The sequence below is a fragment of the Pimephales promelas genome, chromosome 7 (genome assembly GCF_988280905.1).
Source record: "Pimephales promelas chromosome 7, fPimPro1.hap1.1, whole genome shotgun sequence".
Taxonomy (NCBI): Eukaryota; Metazoa; Chordata; class Actinopteri; order Cypriniformes; family Leuciscidae; genus Pimephales; species Pimephales promelas.
The window spans coordinates 15,733,404-15,750,540 of NC_142775.1; the positions used below are offsets into that span (position 1 = coordinate 15,733,404).

Genomic DNA, 17,137 nt, shown 5'->3' on the forward strand with positions numbered 1-17,137 from the left:
CCTACAGACAGAGCTACTCTGCTGTATGAATGAGAGGGTCATGTGAAGACACTTTTGTCATGCTGTGCACTGACTTCAGTTCTTCATTCAACAACATCATGCCTATCACTGAATGACTCCAGTCCATTCTTGCACTTAACACTGCTCTGCAACTGATTTCCTTGATTTCCTGCCTAACAGAAAGTGCTCCTCGCAACACTAGAGGTCCTCAAAACTGTGTTCTAAGTCCGGATCGTAACTGATGTTACAGTGTGTTCTGGAGGGTTGTGAGAGACCTTGTACCGCAAAGACATCAATTTCTTAATGTGAAACAAAAGAAATGATTGTTGACTTCTGGAAGTTGACTGTAAACCACTTCCTCAGGCTTAAATTTCCACAGTCCACTGAGGAATTCTCCTGTAACCACAACACCTCCTTAGAAGGCCTGGCAACTTCACTTTCTGGAGAAACTCAAAACCATACAAACTATCTTGGCTCATTTGTAAACTGTCTGAATTTTATATTGTTATTTGTCTGTATGGTATCATTATAGTTTGTTCATTCATTCATTCATTCATTCATTCATTCATTCATTCATTCATTCATTCATTCATTCATTCATTCATTCATTCATTCATTCATTCATTCATTCACAAGTTCAACAATAAGGGGGCATCAATAACCTATTTACTGTACGGTAGGCTATCTTTGCTTTTAATGTCAACTTGCAATGGTAATATTTTTCAGATAACATTTTAATAACTAATTAAGGAGACGATTTTTTTTTCTTATACAGTTTAAAACTTAAATAAAATATCTGTTTTTAATATTTTAGGAAGGGGGCCTTCATACTTGGTAATCCTTGACTACTCATATTATTTTATGGCAGTATTTATTATAAATGATTTGTCGATGTATTATTATTAATTCTTTAATCAAAATAGCCTAGGGTGTGACAACTTGTCACTCACATGAGATCATCACAGCAATACCAAACAACAATGGTCCAATCAACTCCCGATGGGGAAAAAAGTCCCATCCTTAATTGTTTTTTTTTGACAGAGAAGCTGAAAAGAAGACTAACGCAACCTCCGTTTCATGCAATTTTAAAACCAGTGTTTGGGATATGTTATAATTTTGTATATTATGATATAGGGTAGTTTTTGTGACAGTTATTCACTGCCTTTGAATAATAAAAAAAAAGTTAATTAGCATATTCAAGTTCTTATCATACCTGCATTTTAACAGGTTTTTTTTGTCTTTATGTCAACACTGTAACATCATGCATGAAGATTGCAAACTTGTGTATAAAAAGTTACAGTTATGAATACAGTATTTTTCTATTAAAGTCATTGACTGACTCTCTAAACTTTGCCTAAAAGGTTTTTTTTTTTTTTTTTTTTTTTGTAATTTTTCTAGACACATTCTTTTTGGATTTTATGTCAAAGACAATAGTTTTGTTAATGCATGTTTTTGTATAAACCTTCTTTTATATATTGGACAATTCCATATCCATAAATCTAAATATTTGAACAGTAAACCCACATCTGTTAATAAGAAAGCAATGAAACATCTAGAATTTTTACCATGTTTAATATGTTTTCTTTTTTTCTTGTATGCCCTCATCTTCCCTTTCCTTCTTCTCTTACTCTATTTTAATTTCTTTCATATCTCCTCTCTTAATGTATTCGGTATCATAATTTCGCCTTGTTTTGATATATTGTTTATACTGCTTGTATGTATAGATGTATTTATATATACTTGTATATATATACTGTTTGTTAATGTAGCATTAATAAAAAATATATAATAATAATAAAACATCACAAGTTATGGATAGTAGCCTGTTTTTATTTTATTTTTTTATTTTTATCTTTTATGGATGGATAGTAGCCTATCTCTTGCAGAATATCTGTTTATTACATCATATCCCGTTCATCCCTCCTCACGAAGGCGGGGTCTACGGTTAATGACATCACATCCTGTTCATTTGCATGTCCAGAGGGTGGGGTTTATGACACCAGCAGCTTCAGCTTCAGAGGAACTACAGGGTGTATCGGAACAGGCGATTAATGCGTTCCACAAGATAGCAGACGAGACTGTGGAGGACAAAGTCACCGACACAGGTAATGTGTATATTTGGGTTCTTTTTTATCCATTCTTTTGCTCGTTTTTGAAATCTAGAAATGATCTTCTACGCCAGCTCGAGCTTTTGTTACTGTTTTACAGTCAGTTATCAGAAGCCCGTCTGTTCATATTTCACTCTTTATGAAAAATGTCAGTTGAATATGACAGCCGTTATAATTATTTTGCTAGTTGGACCCCGCCGATGACAGATTGCGCGAGACAGGCGTTTTTGCGGATGTTGCGCGTGTTAAATTGATGTGGAGGTTTATTTTAAAAACACCAACGTTTATGTTCTGCTTGTGTAGCCTAACGTTAGTAGCCTACGTGTATGAATCAAATATATTTAACATTTTCAATGAATAGAGTACAGCATGTGTCCCTTACATTGATTTTCCTATTCAGCAAATAAAGTATAGTAAGTAAATGTAGGTGGTACAACGGCAAAATATGGCACGTCAAACTCACTAGGTCAAATGAATTAAATATGACTTATTTTTACTTAAACCCTAAATAGCCTACAAATACACATTAAATGCATACAATTAAATCGTGTTTTTGTTAAGAACTTTATTATTAAAAAATAAAATAAAATTCACAATGAAGTTGTCATTCAGAAGTGGCATTATGTTTCGGGCCAAATATTAGTTTGTATTGCAAAACTTGTATTTCCCATAAGTAAAATAAATAAATAAATACATAAATACATAAAAATACAAATAGCTGATTTGTCTTTCTGCTGGACACAGTTAAGAACATAAAACAACAATTATTATTATTTTTAATATATAAACTATATATTAAAATAAACAATAAACTATATAATTTATAATTATAAAATTATATTATAATTATAATTTAATAAACAATAAACTATATAATTAACTATATAATAAACTATAAACTATATAATAAACTATATAATTTTTGGACACTAATTGTGTTCATGGAATGTTTCACTTCCATTTGTGTATGAAAAGTGTTACCTTAAAATTACTTCTACTAATATTTCAGCATAGCCTGACTTTGTCATAATCATATTCTAGTCAGAATGTGAATCTATGAGGCGTGTCTTAACCAAACCAGGAAGAAAAAAAACGAAGAGAGAAAAAAAAAAAAAAACAACAACTCTGCACTCAAGGTGCGTTCCATTCGACAGGGTCCCTACACAAGTGTTCACTGCTCCCTACTCCCTGAACACGGTATATCAGTTGAAGTGGACTTCACTGACTTCCTGTGAAGTGATGTATCGATGTTCCCTTATTCCCTATGCCGTTTGCAGTGCCCTTCGAAATGAACATGTTCGTTCCCTTCGAATTGGAGTCTCACTTAAGATGGCAAAATACCCTGTGAAGTCCACTTCGCAGTCCACTTACGGTCGAATGGAACGCACCTTTAGTTCACCTTTGGCTAAGCCCCACCCCCCTTAGTTACTGTTTTTACATCCGACAAACTTCATCTGGGCTCTGGTTTGGTATCAACATGGCTTATGCTGTGACAGCTTTTCCTGCTGAAATGTTATCAAACTTTTAATAATGTAGCAAATAAAGTGTCCGATAGAAGTAGGCAAAAGGGGCTGCAATATGCGTTCGAAGGCTATACTCAAGACATACAGGTGAAATGCAAGGAACAACAAGGCATCCAAAATAGAGGCAAAAGCATAACGTTACCAGTCACAGTCAAAAAATGAACCACCGCATTCCCTACTAATCGAGACGGAGGCTGGGACTAACAATATCAGGGAGCAACACTGTTCATGCAAAGCTGGGTAGGTCTCTATTCACTTCTATAATCGTTATTACAAAGCAAATGGACTACACGAATATAACGTTGTACTTATTAGCAGCGTGTGCTAGCTTATCAACAACCGGTATGAGAACTGAAATCATAACCTAAAACATTATAAAACGGTCTAACTAACTTCACAGTAAGGTTAGAAGCAAAAAAGATTTGCTTGTTGATCTTTGCTGTGTTTAGCTGACAGGACGTCCATACAGTTTAATCCAAAGACGACACTTGTCAGGATTTTACTTCGGTTTTGGGAAGGGAAAAAACGGGCACCCCCCTCCAACCTCTCTGGGAAACGTGAATCTGTGTTACAAATGCCCCAGGCACAACGTTTAACCAAATTTTTTAGAAAACTACGACAGTAATAGCCTGCCGAGACCAAAAATATGAGACGCCTGTGTTGAAAGTCAACGGAGCACTGTGAAAAAGTGTTGGACCTCTGTGGGAGCTCGTTCTTGGCTGCGCTGTGATTGGTCAATCTACATTCTAGGGCGTGGCTTAGTCAAAGGCGAATCGAATAGGCCTACAACAATTCAGAGCAACGCAGTAAGTGACGTATGCTGAGCTATGCATAGTTGTCAACAGAACTCCAGTGCACACACGTTGGAAGTAGTAGTAAAATAATGAGTGTTGCTTCTTTTACTTGGTCCTCCATTAGTGCAACCAAAGAAGAAACCACAACGACCACAGGGTTTTCATTGCATCCCATCTTCTTAGTGACCATCGGAGCAAGCTGATAAAATACATTTTTGCCGAATCCTGTTGAAAGGACGCAAACACATCTTTCTATCTCAATTCTTCAGCTGCAGGCAACTTTGAGGGAAATCAGTTCAAACCAAGCGCTCTTTAATAACGTGATGATTACGTAACTGCAGATCATCTGTCCATCATTCTTTTAAGCCTACCCTGGGAATTTGATTGGCCCGACGATTTCTGAACCAATCATACTGGATCGAGTCCAGACCGAAGTTCCCATTCAAAAAATGTTTTGAGCAGGGTTCGGGTTGGCATACGGGCTAATTTCAGGGACTTCTAAGCGTCCTATATTCACCTAAATAATAATGGTAAAAATGTAGCATGTGAATCCACTACTTCCCCTGTTTTTTGCTTCTCCGCTGTTTCCTTTGTTTACACAAAACAATCCAGCCCATGTAAGCTTTTTTGACCATTATTGAAATATGTCTCTGGATAGATGTGCTTCTCTGTCTCCTTAGTAGTGTAACTATTATTAAATATAGATTCAGATGACCTTACAGTAGCATAGGCTTCATATTAACCTTGAAGTCAAGCCTGCATGTATAGGCTGACTTGAGCAGAATCTGTTATATCCAGTAGCACCTCATTGCAGTACACGAGATCCAGGGGGTGGAGTTGGATCGAGATCTACGGGGTGGAGATGGGTAGGATTAGGACTGAGTTTAGGGTTCAGGGGGTGGAGATGGACAGGTTTAGGGTATATAAGGTGGGAGATTTTGGATCTGGATCCAATTCCTCCCCCTGGATTTTGTGTTCTGCAGTGAGGACCGTCCTGTTATGTCATCTACTTGTCATCTATATGTTTGTTTTTTATTTTAAATTCTGAGCAGTGACAGTTTTTACCAGTCACTAGGTTGTTTGGGTGTAACCTCTCTGGTAATAGTGACTTCGCCCTTATCACCCTTCAGTATGGGACTTTTAAAGTCATCTACTAGTTACCTCAATGTTTTCGATCTTTATGATTTATTATTATAGTATAATAATACCTGACCTGTTCATATTTCTGAACTTTTATATACCTTTTAATACCCTGATTGCTAGCGTCTTGTTTGATATTAGCTTGGAAGCTAATGCTTATTTAATGAACATTGAACAACAATATAAAAAGACAGGCTATACATTCTTGTGCAATGCCACACATTGAAATAACAGTTTTCCAATAGCACTTTCCTTGTTTTGCGAGAAAGATCCTTGTGGTCTAAGGTAGGTTTCAGACTCTGTTAGAGTTTGTTCCACATGTTTAACATGCTGTGATGATGATACCTCAGTGGTGTTTTGTCTAATACTTTAACAGCTTGATTACATAAAGATTTTAATGGTTTTGTTGCTGTGTCACTCATCTGTGACCAACAAGAAATACAGTAATTAATATGAGGAATTATCATTGCCTCCAAGTAAATTTTTGCAGCATCATGAGTCATTATATTCCCTAATATGTCTAAAAGCAGACTAACTGTATTTTAGCATGATGCAAGTTTTCTTAGCATGCTTTTTGAAAGTAAAGGTTGAATCCAAAACAAGACCTAGATATTTAAATTCCTTCACTACTTTTATTGGACTCCGATTTGCATAAATGCATGAACAGGAGGACTTCAGTTGTCGAGTTTTGGTAAAATAAAGGTCAGTGATTCATAACTAGTTGTCTGTGTAGCATTAGGAGCAGGTTTTGAGTCTTGAGCGGGTTTAGAGTCCAAAAGATTTTGAGACTTTGTTCCCCGGTCCCTGAATTGCAAAAAATTTGCTCTGGAAAAAGCTGAAGTGTTAGAAAGAGAGTGAGTCATTGTAAAATGGCCACTTTAATAATATTGATATTATTAAATATCACTAAATAAATCAAAAAGGAACACATCTGCTTTGGTGTTGAATGTGTACTAGAGGCTTAGGCTATTGCCTATCGAAAAAATATGTTAAGAAATACTAGATTTGATTTTATGAATGGCTGTAGAATAAGCATAGGCTGTTCATTGTTTTGTCAGTAATCACCTGCTCAGATGCTTTTTTTAAATGTTCCTCAACAAAATATCCCACTTTAACAGCGAAGTCATGTGTCTCTACTCAGTTTATTCATAAACTGAGTAGAGACACATGACTTCACTGTTAAAGTGAAGTTTTAAACTTGATTCTATTCATGAATAGAATCAAGTTTAAAACTTGATAGGATTAAACCTAATTCTAGATGATTGAGCAAACATTCTCGCTATCTAAGTCATAACATGTTCCAGATTTCATGCTGATGTGTAACTATTGACGCCCCTCTTTGTTATATGATGCAGATATTATGTTTTATCTATAATAATGTTTGCAGGTGTATAGGGCTGGGTTTGCCAAATAGACCATTTCACAAGATGTAAACAGCACTGGTCCAGAAACACTTCCTGTTTCAGTTTTCTTTATTTCACATGTAAAGAAAAACATCTTAAAGATGTTTCTTTGAACTTTTTGATTCAGTTTTAAATGTTCTGTTGGTTGTATTTTATCTCAGCTTATATGTAGTGTTAAAAAAACTAAAACAGGAAGTGCTTATGGACCAGTGTTGTTTACATCTTGTGAAATTATCTATAGGCCTACTTCTATCATGGATTTTTGAAAATGACTGTTCATGTAGTGTGGAATATAGCTCTAAGGGAATGAAAACATCCTGCAAAGATTTATATCTGAAAGTGCACCATATATAAAGTTATTGTCCTTCAAAAGTGAGAGTCAACTCTGAGTCTATGAAATGAATTGTTTTTGAAACGAGTCTAACTGTTACATCGTGACGTAGAGAGGTCATTGGCCGCTCCCGACAACTGCGCGCGCAGACTTGAAGTGACGTCTAGAACACATTCAAATACTTCAGCTGAATCGCATCATGTCGAGAAGACGCTGTGTTCTACATTGCAAAAACAGTTCAGCCACTTGTTTCCATTGTCCAGGGACGACCATGTGAGGAATCAGTGGTCAGAGTTCATATTTGCAACGAGTAATATTTGCAATCCAGTGTATATGGATCAGGTTCGTCCTCCTCCGAATCACAACCTGTAAATAATATTAATAATGTTTGCTGTTATGTTTTCTGTAGCATGCACAATATAGTTGTATTGTGTTGTGTGTGTTGTGTACACTCCGTGCAGCTTCTAAGCGGGGTAAAGTTAGTTTTGTTTTTGATATTCACCAGACATTTATTGAAAAATGGTAATTACCTCCTAAACGACTTAGACGTGAGTGTGAGTAAGGGACCGTGTGGAAAGTGCACTTTTTCTGACCCGTTTGTTTAAACAATATATACAATTTTCAACACTTGACAGGCTATAGTCCTGGTTATGGGCGTTCCATTGCCGACAATCTCTGCCTACGGTTTGCCAATAACAACTGACTGGGTCATTTGACCAATCGCAGCAGATTTGCGTCACTCAAAGGAGGTGTTTGGGAAAATGAATCGTCGAACGAATCATTTGGGAGTCGTTGAGCAAATCAGTTAAAAATAAGACAAATGAAGTGTTTTTTTTTTTATCCTTGCATGCACGTTAAACTGTTTTTGGGAACTCCTAAAACAAAAATAGGAACATTTCAAATGCTATGATAGGGGCTCTTTAAAAAGTTTGGGGTTGACAAGACTTACAACACAGTGTGGGCTTTTGAATGTATTTCAATTCATATTCATGAATCATGTCTTTGTGTCAAACTTATTTAATGCTCTGGGCTTCTTCCCCTGAAAAAAATCTCCTATGTGGTAGTGATTGCTTTCTGAGGTGAATCAGGGTACTTTTTGAAAGAACCCAGCCAAGTTTACAAATGTCATCAGTTTCTCTTAGATTTGTTTCTCTTTTACTATGTCATGTGATCTGAAAAAAAAAAAAAAAACAACGAAACATTGGTTAAAGGGCAAGTTCTGCTTTTTATCATAGGCCGTCTCATACCAGCATCATTAGTATATTCTGTGCACTTCCTCTTAAGCAAGATGCACTGATTTGCCACATTTCCCAGCAGGTAGCAGATCCTGGTTGGCATTTAATAGGTTTTGTTAATGCAGATCTTCTCTGTGTTGAGGAATAGTTCACAGATTTTTTTTTTACTCACTGTCATGTTGTTCCTAAGATGTCTGGAATAACATTATGTAACCTGACTTTTAATTTGTGCCAGGGTATCTTTTTTTTAAATTAATTTTATTCTGGCATAATGTTATAGTGTTCTTAATGTCATGATCATTCACATTATAATTTATTATTGTTGTGTAATCCTGATTGCAGAGGGTCATGATGATGTCAGTGGGGAATGTGAGGCCAGTTCAGTAATTTGTCTCTTGGTTTTGACTTTGTGCTTCTAAATGCTCCCACATCATGGCATGTTTCTCTTGCCCTGCATTCCCTTGAGAGGCCAAAGGAAGGCTATCTCTGTCTCTGAGTATGTGTTAAAAGGGTTTGAGATAAACAGAGAAGGATCTGCTGTGTGGTTCGGTCCATCTTTGTGAATCCCCATAAAGATCTCTGCCAGTGTTTTCTTAAAAAAAAAAAAAAGTTTGCTAGAGAGAGACTTATTTTAAAACCTTTATAATTAATGGTCATATAATTATGAGTTTTCCCAATAATTGGAAAAAAAGATCAATAATCTCAATTATCGGCAGATGCCTTTTCACATTTGCTCATAAATATTAACTTGAGTGTAACATTCATTTAAGTAACAGTCTGTTCCCAGATTTGTTGCTTAAGGTTGTGCCTGTAATTTATTTGAATGGAAAGTTCCTTATGTTTTCCTGACGGCTAAGCAAATTGTTTTTCCTCCCTGTAAATGAAATGGGGAGATACTTGATACTGTTTATTTTACTTGCTCTGGAGAATGTTTTCACAGTGCTGTTGAAACCAAGTCCACCTTTCCCACAGAGCAGGGAGTAGTGACAAGTTGGAAATTATTTTGCTTTGATTATTCAGTGTGAAAGTATTATCCAATTCCAATGTGTAAAGAGATTTTCCATCAGAAGAGATTTACCTCTCTCCATGCTCGTTCTGGATATCAACATGGCTGTAACGTCCCAATTCATCACCATAGCCTTTATATATCTGAATGAAGCCTCTGTGTACCAGCTCTAGATGGTTAGTATTCAGCAGAGATGCTCACCTTGAGTATGAGGGAGAAACAAGCTCCTTGGGTGACATATTCTTTGCTTTTCTGCACAGACATAGCACAGTTTTTAGTTTATAAATTATCAAATCTGACAAAATATAACTGATCCTGGTTGGTAGTTAATTTTAAGTTAATGCAGACTATTTTTTTAACTTGCCGCCGTTCGTCATTTTGTTCCAATTCCAAACCTGTTTTTTTTTTTTCAAAATTACATTTTGAAGAATTTTACGTTCAAAATAATGGCTGGAATGTTCTATAAAAAAATTGTTGTCTTCCATAGAGGTCTGGAATAACATTGAGGGTGTAACGTGACTTTTAAAGGGATACTTCACCTCTGGAAAAATGAATGTGTATTTAAAATGGGTCATTTATGTAGAAGATATGTGAAATTATTTTTGAATTTGGAGCTTTCTAGACTGAGAAAAGCCAGAAAATGTGTTTTTGGCTTATGTGGATGAAAGACAACAACTCCCAGAATGCACTTGCTTCGCTGCCCTTGGAGGCTACGCCTACCGGTAACAGCACAGCTACTAGTGAGTCTCATTGATGAGTCTGCCCGAAAATGTGTTTCAAGATCACTCAAAATGTCTGGGATTTGGCTTTTGTGTTCTACAGTCGCCATTCATTATGTTTGCTATGGCGAGCAGGACGAGTGAGGGTGAGATTCACCAATCGGAATGAATGGGCTCTATGCACGGCGGTATTTCCGGTATTTCCGGATGCTCGATAACTTCCGCCGATCGTAGAGTCCAATGCAATACCGAGAATTTATATTGAATTTTATACTCCATGGTTATACTAAAAAAACAGACACCCCTCGTTGTGTTTATGCTTCTTTTTAAAATTATATTAAATAAACATAACTATATATAAAATTACATCTAAATGTATGTACGTTTCGTTTCAAAGACGGGAGGACGGTACATTTTGAAGTAGCGTTGTCACGATACCAGAATTGTTGTTTCGATGCCGATACCAAGTCAAGAATCTAGGGCTGCAACAACTAATCGATAAAATCGATTATAATCGATTATGAAAATCGTTGTCAACGAATGTCATTATCGATTAGTTGGTCTGATTACGTCACGGGGATTGTTTACATGGAACATGCGCTTTTACATGCGTCTTCATGAGGCGCACACGCAGTCTCTCTCCCTCGCCGCTCTACCCTGTCTCGCGCGCGCAACACGGACGGTTTGGAGCACATTATCTTCTGTCTCGCATGCGTGCTCTTGATTCCGTGAGTTTGAACTAATTTGCGGGCATCAGGAAACCGCTATCAATATGCAGCATACACGAAAATCATTCACCTTTTGGTAAATTCGCCGTTTTGAAACCCAAATAGGTGACTTACATTAATCGTGTATACTTTATGAAGCCATACTTTAGTATAATGTGAGATAGAAATGTATATTTAAGTCATTAAATTCAAGTTAACCTAAGCTTTTCCCTCCACTGCGGCTGTCAGTCATTCTCTATTCGGTGTTCAAACAGCGCGTCGCGTTCGGTTACAACAGTTAACATGATGAAACTCTTTCCAAGATGATTCAATGTTAGGCTATTATTATAATTAATCCGTAGATAAAGGTCTATGATGGTTTTTCTATCTTGCTAGACTTTTATTGCTGTAACTTAATCACTTTCTACTGAGTGTCTGTTAGATCACAACACTATAAAGTCGGCGCAGTATAATTGTTCTTCACGTTCACAGTAGCCTAACTGAAATTTAAAACTGTTAAAAGAAAAGGCTTAATAAACTATTGAATAGATACTGTATAATACACAGTCAATGTGTCTTTCTCTTTCCTTGGTGCTTTTAACTTTAATGCGGCGGACACTGAAGAGCTGCGCGCCGCCCTGTGACTTCATGTTGCTTCAAGCGCATCATTCAGCGCTCGCGATGCGCATAAGCACTTTGTGCAGCTCTTTCATGATCATTTCATAATACTTTTGCGCAATGAAAGCTTATTAATAGCCTTTCTTGTTCTGTCCTATCTATTATATTTTGCTTCCTCACTAAACAGCTGTGCTTTACATTTAAAACAACTGTGCATCTGATTTTTACGATGTTTTTCATGAATGTATAACAACAATACAAAGAGCAATGTGTAACGTTTTACCAGAGTTAGTGCTACACTTATTGTCTCTTATTTTTTCCCCACTAAGGAATGTTTTTTTCACTAAATGTTCAGATTTTATAAAATTATTGTGCACTTGTGATTTTTCTAGGCTAAGTTTTGCTGAGTTATCCACTAATCTAGTTCACAATAGCTTTTTGTCATAGGTTATGGTCATATATATTTTTTTTATTTGTTGTTTTTCTTTATAATGAAGTTGTCTGTATTAAGTAGATTGTTTAACACACAAACGAGTGTGTTTTTTAGAGTTTTATTTAGTTATAATAAACAAAAAATAAAATAATTTTTTATCCGATTAATCGATTAATCGAAAAAATAATCGTCCGATTAATCGATTATCAAAATAATCGTTAGTTGCAGCCCTACAAGAATCGCGATTTCGATACTTTTTCGATACTTTTCCTGAAAAGGAAAGTATTTCTTACAGGGCGTTTCACATGCACCTCCTTTGCATAGGTCTGTGCTCTTTAAATGCTGTAATAACCTAATAAATAAATCACTGACAATCATGCTCTGATTAATCATATAGCCTATAGATAATTTTAGCTGATGCTTTGTATGCTTTATTTTAGCAGCTTGCAAATTATTTATGCTATCTATGAAAGTTGTGGTGAAAGTTGTACAGCTAATATAAAAATAAATAAAACATCTCCAGTTAAATTGCATATAATTTATTTATTTCGCTATTAAATAAGAGATCTAGCACTAAAATCTGTTGTTTTTTAAATCAAGCGGAGCGCACTTTTTCGCTGCTATCAGTTGCATGGGTTTTTGCGGCTCGTGCACCGTCTTCATTCGGACTATTGTGACTATTGAGAGACTATTGTGTACTGGCCGCCGGATGGTTTTGCTAAGAACTTGCAAAGTATAACTATCAGACCGGTCCTCGCGGCCTCGAAACACTACCGGCCCACCTGGAAAAGTCCAGAATCTCCGGATAGCCACTCCGCTACTGACCGCCGGCCAAAGTATCACTTGTGCTCGCGCATGCAGCAGTCTCGCTGTAGTGTTTGTCTCATGACAGATGCCGCTTCTTTGCTGCGCGCGTAAGGAGAAGAAACACTGACGTCCATAGGGAAGGACTGGAAGCGTGCGTTTCACACACCAACATGAAATACGTCTCTTACAAATCTGGAGCCCGGTCATTCATAAAAGTATCAATACTAATAAATTTAAGTATCGTGAGGTTTTTAATTTCCGAGTATCGCGATACTTTTGAAGTATCGGTGTTTTGAAGACTCTTCCATAATCCTGTTTTCCTCCGCTTTAATCTCCACAACCGGAAATGGACGAGCATCCTTGCGTCAAATGCGGAATTTATGCGTGCATAGCATATAGCCCATTCAGTTAGATTGAAACAAAAGCTGTGCATGTAAACAATTAAAGGGTTAGTTCACCCAAAAATGAAAATTAAGTCATTAATTACTCACCCCCATGCTGTACCAACCCCGTAAGACCTTCGTTCATCTTCGGAACACAAATGAAGATATTTTTGATTGAATCTGAGAGCTCGATCAGTCCTACATAGACTGCCTAAGGGACTGGCTCTTGACGGCCCATAAAGTCATTAAAGAAAAGGTTTAAATGTTCCATGTGCCTACAGCGGCTCAATTATAAGTTTATCAAGCGACGAGACTACTTTTTGTGCGAAAAAAACATAAATAACGACTTTATTCCACTATTCCATTACTTCCTTATGGGCGCATGCGCGAGAACTGAGACGAGGACGTTCTCATTCGTCTACTTCTTGTTACCGGCTGCTCACCGCTTAGGAGTTTTACCGCCCCCTACCGTATAAGATGATGTGCTGATATAGCTGGAAGCGCAAAACTTTCTGTTTACAAGCAGAGGAAGATGCGCGCTGTACATACGCTTTTCAATTAGCGTATTTTCCGCACTATAAGGTGCACTTAAAAGCCTTTAATCTTCTCAAAAAACGACAGTGTTCCTTATAATCCGGAGCGCCTTATATATGGATCATCATTTTATACGGTAGGTGGCGGTAAAACTCCTAAGCGGTGAGCAGCCGGTAACAAGAATTAGACGAATGAGAACGTCCTCGTCTCATTTCTCGCGCATGCGCCCATAAGGAAGTAATGGAATAGTGGAATAAAGTCGTTATTTATGTTGTTTTTTTCGCACAAAAAGTATTCTCGTCGCTTGATGAACTTATAATTGAGCCGGTGTAGGCTCATGGAACATTTAAACCTTTTCTTTAATGACTTTATGGGCCGTCAAGAGTTAGTCCCTTAGGCAGTCTATATAGGACTGATCTAGCTCTCAGATTCAATCAAAAATATCTTTATTTGTGTTCCGAAGATGAACGAAGGTCTTACGGGGTTGGAACAGCATGGGGGTGAGTAATTAATTACTTAATTTTCATTTTTGGGTGAACTAACCCTTTAATGGTGACTGCATAAAGCAAAAGCTGAATTTCTTTATTATGACGTAGCTAATAGCCAATCGTTTCAATTATACCAGATGATGTATAACGACAGAAATTAGACAAGGAAGAAGACGATGGGCCCGAGATTTACCTGATGGCGTATGTATTTAAGGCTGCATTGAAAGGTAACTTCATGTCTTCTGCCATGTTTGATCCATAGGTATAAACAACCTGCTTTGGTGTGTCGCAAACACGTCGTCATCGTTTTGCTGTTCCCTCCCCTTTCTGTGATTGGTCCCCTCGCTTCGGCGAAAATCTGGTCCATGGTATCCAGACTACCTAGCAGTGTGAAATAAAATCACGCTGCGCAAAGGCAGCATGGGAAAACCGAGCCTAGGTTCAGACATAAAATAGTCTCAAATAAGATTACTGATGAACCTCTGCAATCCAGATTAGACAAAAATAATGAATTATAAAGTAAATAAATGATCATGGCATTCAATTCAATTCAAATTTATTTGTATAGCGCTTTTCACAATTCATATTGTTTCAAAGCAGCTTTACAGAAAGTGCATATCAGAAATGTGCATAGAAAAAATACAGTTAATTAATCATGTATTAAAGGGATAGTTCACTTTGAAATAAATTTTTGATATGTTTTAGCTTACCTCAAGGGCATCCAAGATGTAGGTGTCTTTGTTTCTACAGTATTTTCAATTTTGATATTTTTAGGTCAAACTGTTCTTGTCTGCCAGTCATATAATGGTATAATAAGGGGTCCACCTCAAAGAGCATGTACAGAGAAGTCCAAATTAAACATGATTTAATGACTTGTAAATGTACACATTGATGGCCTAAGACCCAAAACGAGCGGTTTGTGTGAGAAAACAAACCGTATTTATATCGTTTTTACCTCGTGTAACCACAGCCACGTCCAAGTGACACCCAACTTGGAAACCAATTGCCTACCACTCGGCAGTCTCGCTACCACAATGTAATTAAGCCTTTGGCTTTTTTTGTGTGTCTTATCCTCGACAGTTTTTGAAATGATGTATGATCCCCCTTTGTACCAATTTTTTTTCAACATTTTCTAATGAATAAATCAAACAATCAAAATATTTATGGTGTAATCCACTATTTTGTAGAGGGAGGTAATAATAGGACAATTTTCCACTATGATTTGGAGCCAAATTACACAGGGTAAAATTGGTAGGTCTATCAGTTAAATCGATTTACTTTAGCAGGTTTTGTTGCATTATGCCAACAGTGACCATTCAAGAATGGAAAAAAAAAAACGTGTTTTTTTGCCCCAAATTTGCATGTCTGTAACTCAAGAGGTATTAAATATATCTTAATATCCTTTTATATTTAGTTTTTTGGCAAAAACCTTTTATCTTCATTTAAAGGCCCCCATATGGTACAATGCCAGAGATGAAAATTTACTCCATGAGTGAATTGGTCAATTGTGCACATTTTCAGTGAACAGAAAACAATGTTGGTCACTTTGCATACAGTTGATACCTTTTTTCGTTTAATTAAGGAAAAAATCTGGACAATATATTGAAATTTTTCAAAAAAAAAATTATTATTTTTTTGTTGTTTCTTTCTGAGAACCATAAATATTGTTTTTCCAAAGTTTGCGTGCCTATCATTCACAAAGTGTATGTACTACATGTTCTTCACTAAATCCTGGGCAAAGGTTGGTGATCGTAGGCTTTGATATCGATTTTTTTTTTAATACCAGAGGTAGATTTTTCTTCACAAAAATGAGCACCTCTGCTTTTTCACTGTCCATTCGATTTGTCTTTTCGCACATCAGAGGCAACGCTAAGCAGCCGTTCACTGTCAATACTTGTGCAGGGCGCACACAGGTACAGTACTTGCGTGCAGCTGAAGCGAGGGCAGGGAAACGGGCCTGGTTGGATTTCCAATACTCCAATGGACTGTCGTACTTGGGAATTGTGGGTTCGGCCAGGTATGATATGAGACGACCTATGAAGTAACAGAATAATTACTAAATCACTTACTGATTTTTTTTTTTTTTTTTTTACTTGATGCTTTTTAGGCATTAACAGAGCATAACTTTAGGCATAACTTTATTTTTTATTTTTAAAATAAAAAAAATTTAAAGGTGAGACTAATATGTTTAATATCAAAAGTAACCGAAAAGTAACCTGGTCTGTCTTGTCTGTCAGCGTATTGTCAGTCCGCTATGTATTTTTCACTGCGTTAGAGCAGCGTAGCTTGTCGGACATAGCAACAGTAACTAAGGGGGGTGGGTCTTTGCGAATGGTCAATTGCAGCTGCTGTGTGAGAACCAGAGAGTTCCTGCGAGTGTAGGACAGCTTTTTAATAGTGAAGTCTTCATCTATCTACTGTAGTGCGGCTCAACATGCTAATAGGACTCACGCTTGATGACCAAATGTCCATGGTAAAGCTAATGTGACTAGCGCAGACAAAGAGCTTTTCAATGTGACTGGAAACCCAGGTAAGCGAATGGCCTTAATCAAATGCCCATCCCCAGAAAACATTCCCTCTCCCCTGCTGTCAGCGGCCCTAAAACCAGTTCACTTCAAAGGCTGTTCTCACTTCTGCTTCCCTGAATGATCTCAGCAAGAGATGTGTGTCTGCAACTGGTTGTAATCTTGACACTCTTTTCTTCTCCCTCTCTTAATTTTTCTTTATTTTCCTGATTCATGTATACAATCTTTGCTTAGTTTAGTTGTGTGTAGTCTACCGTAGTTTCGTTTATTTAACCATTAGCCTATATGTTTAGTCACTTAAACATTGATCTAGCTACCTATGCTATTACCCTGCTAGTCCTTGATTTACTTTAGCTGGAAAAAGGTTATTCTACTCAGGGAGA

The 17,137-nt window shown here is 36.8% G+C and overlaps 1 protein-coding gene across 1 annotated transcript in view; it reads left to right on the forward strand.

Annotated features, from left to right (window-relative positions):
- Positions 1–1,968: 1,968 nt before the first annotated feature.
- The window catches only part of ralba (RAS like proto-oncogene Ba), a 30,988-nt gene continuing 15,819 nt past the window's right edge, over positions 1,969–17,137 (forward strand). Inside the window, exon 1 of the mRNA XM_039687011.2 lies at positions 1,969–2,105. The gene's annotated coding sequence lies outside the window, so the exon portion shown is untranslated. The remainder of the gene's footprint in view (positions 2,106–17,137) is intronic.